The sequence below is a fragment of the Coptis chinensis genome, chromosome 8 (assembly GCF_015680905.1).
Source record: "Coptis chinensis isolate HL-2020 chromosome 8, ASM1568090v1, whole genome shotgun sequence".
In the NCBI taxonomy this organism is placed as follows: Eukaryota; Viridiplantae; Streptophyta; class Magnoliopsida; order Ranunculales; family Ranunculaceae; genus Coptis; species Coptis chinensis.
The window spans coordinates 34,553,445-34,560,702 of NC_141463.1; the positions used below are offsets into that span (position 1 = coordinate 34,553,445).

The 7,258-nt window shown below is 35.7% G+C and overlaps 1 pseudogene; it reads left to right on the forward strand.

The window, feature by feature from the left end:
* The first annotated feature begins 434 nt into the window (after nt 1-434).
* Nucleotides 435-3,015, forward strand: LOC147481237 (putative monogalactosyldiacylglycerol synthase 3, chloroplastic; annotated as a pseudogene).
* Nucleotides 3,016-7,258: the final 4,243 nt, after the last annotated feature.

Genomic DNA, 7,258 nt, shown 5'->3' on the forward strand with positions numbered 1-7,258 from the left:
TTGCTAAGAATTTCTTGGCCTTGAATCGATAAGGACCAACAAAGTTCTCTAAATTTGTTTGAGATCATCTCCCTCTCTTCCTTAATCTACTTGCATCGCTATGGGTTGCAGCCATCCTTAATCATCTTGGATCGAGACTTTTCGAGGTAATTAGTAATTTTATGTTCAATATCAAATCCCATTCAATTTATTGGGGTTTTGTTCTCGATTTTTTTTTCTCAAGGTTTTGTTCTCTGAAATTAAAATCATTCATTGCATTAGGGTTGATCTATTTGTTCGTTTGGGTTTGAATTTTTTTGATTTTTGCTCTTTTAATCCGAAAAAGATCATTCTTTTCTAATTTTTAATTCCAGCGTTTTGTTTTGTTCTTTCAAGCTCGAGTCAGTTTTATAATTCTTGTTTTGTTTTGCTTGCATGCAGATGATTTTGTGAAAGATGTATGGAAAGAGTACAACTGCTAGCCATTGAATGACATGGAGAGCCAATACAAGTTCATGGTGAAACATGTTGACTTTGGAAGGTTGCATTTCATAGCACTTCACCTCGTTGGATTCATTGTGCCTATCTTGCTTTGACTAGCTGCCTTTTACGCTAAGTATGTCCTCTTCTCATTGATGCAAAATTCTACAACTTCATATTGTCTTTAAATGGATTGACATGAAAGAAGGTTAAGTTCGATTTCGGGTAATTATATGACAATTTCTCCTCTTTGCCACGTAATTATCTTGGTGGTATGAGCATATGAAGTTTGGTGTATAACTATGTGATCGGTCTTGAGAATGTGTATTCACCCTCCCCGAGGTATTAGTGAATAATTGTAGTCTTTGACTTTGGTCTTGGCTGTTCATGGAGTCTTCCTGAATAAGTGCGATCTGGTCAAAGTATGATGAAAAGTTTAGGCGATAAGAGTTTAAAGGCGGCAATATAAGACTTGAGACAATACACAATATTATCGAGTTTGTTTTACTTTCCTCTAAAAATGTTGGTACAATGATAATTGATATTTTGACATTTCAAGATTGTAGGGTATAACCAACAAGTATTAACCTTTTTTTACACTTTTACTTACCTTAGTTTGATTTGTGTCGGTCTCTTCTCTTGTATATTCAAATTTATGGCTATAGTTTGATTTATTGGATCTCTTTCTTAAAAGATTTCTCTTTTTGTTTGGGTATATCACGGTATCCCTCTTCAAGTTCTCTAACCGGAACATACCAATGACTTTGAGTTGTATTAGAATAAAGCTTTCTCATTAAGTTTTGACTGTCACTCATAGCTTGTCCATTAAAATCATTTTACTTACCTTACTATGTTATGCATCAAATACTTTCTCCTAGAAGCAAATTTTATGGCATTGTTTTGATTGATTGAATCTCTTTGTTAAATGGTTTGTCTTTTGATTTGATATAGTTCCACTTCGAATCTGAACCGAAATGTTACAGAAAATTATCACGCAACGGGTAATTGAGACATACTATATTTGAAGATGATTTGAGTTGTATCAAATTAAATCTTCAGTAATAAGTTTTATCCCGTCACACTTGTTTGTTTTAAATTTGGATGACAGAGTGGAGGTGGGTTTTGCGGGAATTTAGCCCGGGGAAGTTTTGGCGCTTAAGAGGCCTCGAAGTATCGCCAAAGGTGAAGGTCTTTGGATTACCTCGTTTGGTCTAACAAACACTCGTGCTCTCACTAAATCTCTTTGGGTATCAAGCTTGATGGGAGTGGCAAAACAAAGAAACATTCTTATTACCGTCTCGGGTGGAGTGGGTCATTATATGTCGTCCAGCCAAAAACTTGGAAATACGCGTATTCTGACTACTTGTGGGGCAAGGAATATCGATTTAGTCAAGAGTTTAGGGGCAGATGAGATTCTTGACTATAAGACTCTGATGGAGTTGCTCACTTTTGGTAGGAAGTATGATGCGATGATACAACGTGGCGATTTGGGATCCCTTGGTCAACTTTTGAGCCAAATTTGAGTGAGCGTGGCAAGGTGATAGATATCACTCCTGGTCCTAGTTCTATTATGACATGTCGTCAAAGAAATTAACCTTTTCTAAGAAGCGGATAGTGCCACGGTCTACTTTGCTTTTTGATCCCCAAAGCGTAGAACCTTGAATATCTTGTTGGGTACCAGTTCACTCAACCATCCTGAATCTGAAAGGTTACGCCTCACACTTTGATTATTGACCTTGCATTAGTTGTTAGAAAGACTGCAGAAGTTTAACGTCAATCTATTTGAATCTTAATTGTGTTTTCAAGTATGCTCTTTTCTCATTTTAACATTTTGTTATTGTGCAACCGTGAAGAGAGTTGGAGGCGGTCGATGGAGTACAAGCCGGACATTATCATTAGTGTTCATCCTCTCATGCAACATATTCCTTTGTGGGTGCTCAAGTGGCGGGGCCTTGAAGAAACCAGTCTTTGTTACTGTCATTCTGGACCTTAATACCGCCACCGCACATGGTTGGTTATATTAATTTCAAGTTTCATTTTTCGGTTGTCCCTTTTTTTTTTTCTTGGAGTCGGTCAATAAAGAAACATTTCTATCCAGGTTCAACACTGGTGTGATGAGATGTTATTGCCCCTCGAGGAGGTAGCCAAGAGGGCTTTATTAGATGGCCTAGAGTCTTCTCAGTTTCGAATGTATTTGGCTTGCCCATCAGGCCTTCTTTTTGTTGCGCAATAATCTCGAAGGTTGGTTTTGACAGTAATGTATTAGTATATAACCTGGTTTCTTATAACTAACAACAGCAATGTATTCCAACCCAATTTTATCGAGCGACAGATCGGTTAAAGAAAGAGATGGATCCAAAACTTCCTGCAGTTCTGCTAATGGGAGGCGGTGAAGGGATGGGTCCTGTTAAGAAAACTGCCAAGGCTCTAGGAGATGCACTATTCGATGAATCGATGGGGCGTCCAATTGGCCAAGTCGTGGTTATATGTGGCCGTAATAAAAGCTTATCGTCTATTCTCGACGCCTTGTACATGCTGCATGTGAAGCATTTATGACAATTAATTTCTCACTCTTATTTTTATTTTTATTTTTGTTTTTTGAAACAGAAATGAAGATTAAAGAACTGAGACCAACCATTTTGTCCTTGTACATGGAGGAGGCTTTGGTGCTTGGTGTTGGTACAAAACCATAACACATTTAGAGGAAGGAGGATTCAAAGTTGATGCTATAGACTTAACTGGTTCGGGGAGTTCATTAGGTGTGATACAAATAGCATTACTAGTCTTACTGAATATGTAAAGCCACTCACTAATTTCCTCAAAAAGCTTGGAGAGGGCAAAAGGTTCATTCTGATTTTTCTTAATTAATTCTTTAAATTATTAATATTATTGGTTTTTACTTCTCTCGTGACTGCATTATATACTTTCAAGAAACCCGCTATTTAATTTGTATTTCTAGTCTTAATTCACTAGCTTAATATTTTAGATCCTCTCTTTCACATTATTATGAAAATTGAAAACTTATGATGTTATCAGCAAGGCAATACATGTATTGAACTCCCCTTCTATTTAGGTTTGGACTCTGCTTTCTTTCCCCTTAACTTACACATTTTATTTCCACAAGAACAACTGAAATCAACTTGAAACTAGCTCTAGGAATACATGTATATACACAGAATCTTAGCATTTGTTTATTGTTTAAATGAATGCTCAACAAGGGATGACAATTCTTGCACAAATTGAATGACCAGATTATTAGCATAATCAATTAGATTACTATTTTAATTTGTACAAGCTGGAACACGTAGATTTGAAAGGTTATTTTCTTATTGTACTTGAAATAATTTGAAATATTAGTCTACAATGGTATTTCATGCTTGGTAGATGTCAATTAATTATTTTCTTTCTCGTTAGTTGCCCTATATTTTACTTTTAAGTTGAATGTACAATGTTCAAAATTGAACAAGATGGAAAATGGGCTCAAAATCTATTTTGCGGGTTGTTTGTTAATCAATTATTGAATTAAATGAGGTTTAATTTTATTTATTTTAAAAAAAAAAACATATACTATATACCACGGTTTTGCAAAACAAAGGGTATAAAAGACTAATATAACCCACGGTTTGCATCAGAAATAGCACATCCTATAGATTATTAACCACGGTTTTTGAAAATATAATACCACGGTTTGTTCTTAAACCGTGGTAAATAAGGGGAACTTAATACCACGGTTTTGCTAGAAGTATTTGCCACCCCAGCTGATACCACGGTTTAGAAACAGTGGTTAAAGGGTTTTTACCACTGTATATAACAGTGGTTAATGAGCTTTTATGTAGTAGTGTTAGTGACAAACCCACTTTCTCATTCCTTCTAAAATATCTACATCCTAAGTGTGCTTTACAAGCATCATTTTTCTCATCGTCATCTACTCGAATACCGTTCCATTTGAGAAAAACAAAAGTGCGCGAGCAACATGTTAGTTGGACAGACCCACAACTTTTTCGGCTATTGATATATGATAAGCTGTGTGTTGATTTTAAAGAACCCCACACGGTTTAATTAAGTTTTGAGAATCTGACTTTAAATGACTCATCTTTTTATTTTGGTGTACTCCATTCCATTCTTATATAAAGGGAGTGCACCATTTTGGTACCCGGGTCATCCTTTCTTTTCTTCTCTAAATATTATCTTGGAGTGAGTGGTTGCAAGCACTGGAACCGTAGTCCACGACAACTCTATTTAGAAACTGAGTATAAATGTCTTTTGATAATAGAATAAACGTTCTTTCTGGTACACGATGGGTACCCAAAATTTCCCTGCTTCCTTCCTTCTCTACCATTTCTACTCTCTTCTTTCCGACATTCAGCTCTTCATTTGGTGTAAGTCTCACCCATCGCGGATGGATAATGGTCATATTTCTTTTGCTTGTCATCATAGTGCGCCAAGGATGGGAAGGTGTATACATTGTCAAACGCCTATTTGCCCCAGTCTTCAACCACTAAGAGATGTTTACTAGTACAAGGTGTACATTTACCTCACACTAGCGGAGCGGGATCAACTTCACCACCACGATATTCCTCCCATGGGATGGGAATAGTCTTAAGGATCTGACTCTAAAAAACTTAACATGTATATACTCGTGTCTTTTGCAATTCACCTTTGCACTATTGATGCGCACAAAAAGATTTTGTGTAGGCTATCATATGTCACCTACTAGGGACACGGGTAATGGATTCCACACGACCCTTTGCAGTATGCAATTTTCATTCTTCTATGGGGCTGTTTGAGGCTATCGGACATATGTACTGAGGGTAGCTTAGTCCAAAGCGCTCCTCGCAAGGTCCAAGACGGTATTATCTTGAGCAGTAACTCCCCTAATCATTGTCACCAAGTACAGTACGGGTTTAAAATGATGTACTTGAAAAAAAAACTTAGTTCGTGTTTTAAATGGAACGTCTCAGGAAAAAAAAAAAAAAAAAAAAGGGAGGCATAAAAAACGGGTTTAAAACGTATAATACGTAAAAGAAACGGTAAAACCGATGATAAAGAATATAATAGATAAGGAGTTTGATTTTTTATAAGAGTGGAAAAAAGAATAGGCACATAAAATAAAAATAATAATAATACAAATGAAAAAAAATCCAAATACATGAAAGTATCAAATTATCATTACTCATCCAAATACTAGAAGTTTTAGATTCAGTACCAAAACACGACTCTAAATAAGATACTACTAATTACCAACCATAATGGCATAATCAAGTACTACAAATAAGTTAATAACTTTAAAATTTCCAATTATTAATAGTCCAAAGCAAAATAGAACTGTCTCAATAAGTCAATCTAACCCCACTCTTCAAAAAGGTAAACTCCAAAACCCCTTTTTCTTCTCGCGTTTTCTTTTAGATTAAAAAAAAGTAGTTTTAATAAAGTTTTAAATGGGAGATTTTCAAAATCTCGGGTTTTAAACTGGAACAAGACGCCTTGCCAATATCGTGGGTTTTAAACGCATTTTTTCAAAAAAAAAAATGCCGAATTTGGTGACAATGCCCCTAATACATAATGGTGAGGCCATCACAGTATGGCTGGATTGGGTTCTCGATTAGCCGACGCAAAAGTTGCCTAAGATAATCTCGATTGAAAAAGAGTTCAATAGCTGATAACAGTGATGGTAACACGTTAATCTTCCCTTGTAAAAAAATAATAATAATAAATAAATATTTATGACCAATATCTGTCAGCTAACGGACGTCTGATAACGGTCGTCAGATAACGTCCATCTACTAACGTTAATCTGTTGATGGTAAATTGCAAACGGTCTAATAACGATCATCCTAACGGTCGAGTCCAACGGACTACTCTAACGGCTCTGCCCAACGAACAGGTCCTATGGCCATATCCCAATGACACTCTTCTCTCCCTATAAATTTGTGCTCTTTATCTCCCCATTCCCTCACTTCATCTTCTCCCCTCCTAATCTCATATTCTCACCCTCTCCACCATTTAATATCTCCATATTCTCATCTTACTTTGATTTCATGGATCAACTAGAGAAGTTGTATAAGCAGGACATTGACGATGCAATTATGGTCTTCTGGTCGATACTTTTTATCATTGTCATGTTGTTGATGTGGCATGTAGTTATAACAAATATCTAGATCTATGTAACTTTAGTTCTTTCCTTCTCTTTGTTGTTGTTGTTTTTTTTTTTTTTTTTTGTATATAAGTGTGGTGTGTTAATAAATTCTCATAAATTGTACGTGTTAAGTATTAATTTGAGAAATTCTCTATGTTTAAATTTGTGTGTATTACTTATATTTTTGCCTTATAATAAAAAAATTTAAAAAAAAATCAGAAAACCCATTAAAAAATTAAACAAATCAAAAACTCACAAAAGCAAAGAAAAATGAACTTATTCTGCTCAAACTCTGTCACGCACGCTACTCTGTAAGCTCTAAACAGCTTCCACTATTGAGGTTTGCGCAATCAATTCAGAATATATGTGTTGGTCTAACTACCATGTGAAGCCTTCTTCCATATGTTCTACTTCATTACAAAGCCTTGATCTTCGTCTAGGGAATCTGATGTTAAAAGACCCACCTTGAAAAAAATTTAACTTTTCATGTGCGTGCCACGTAATTGTTTAGACGAAAGCACATGTCTCATTTGATGTGCTCTCTCTTTCCTATTGTGTGATATTTGATTGTATATATTCGTTTGTTTTCTTTGATTGGTGTGATATTTTCAACTTTCTTTCGGCATATTGTATAATGTGTTCGACTCACTTTTCGCCGCAGTG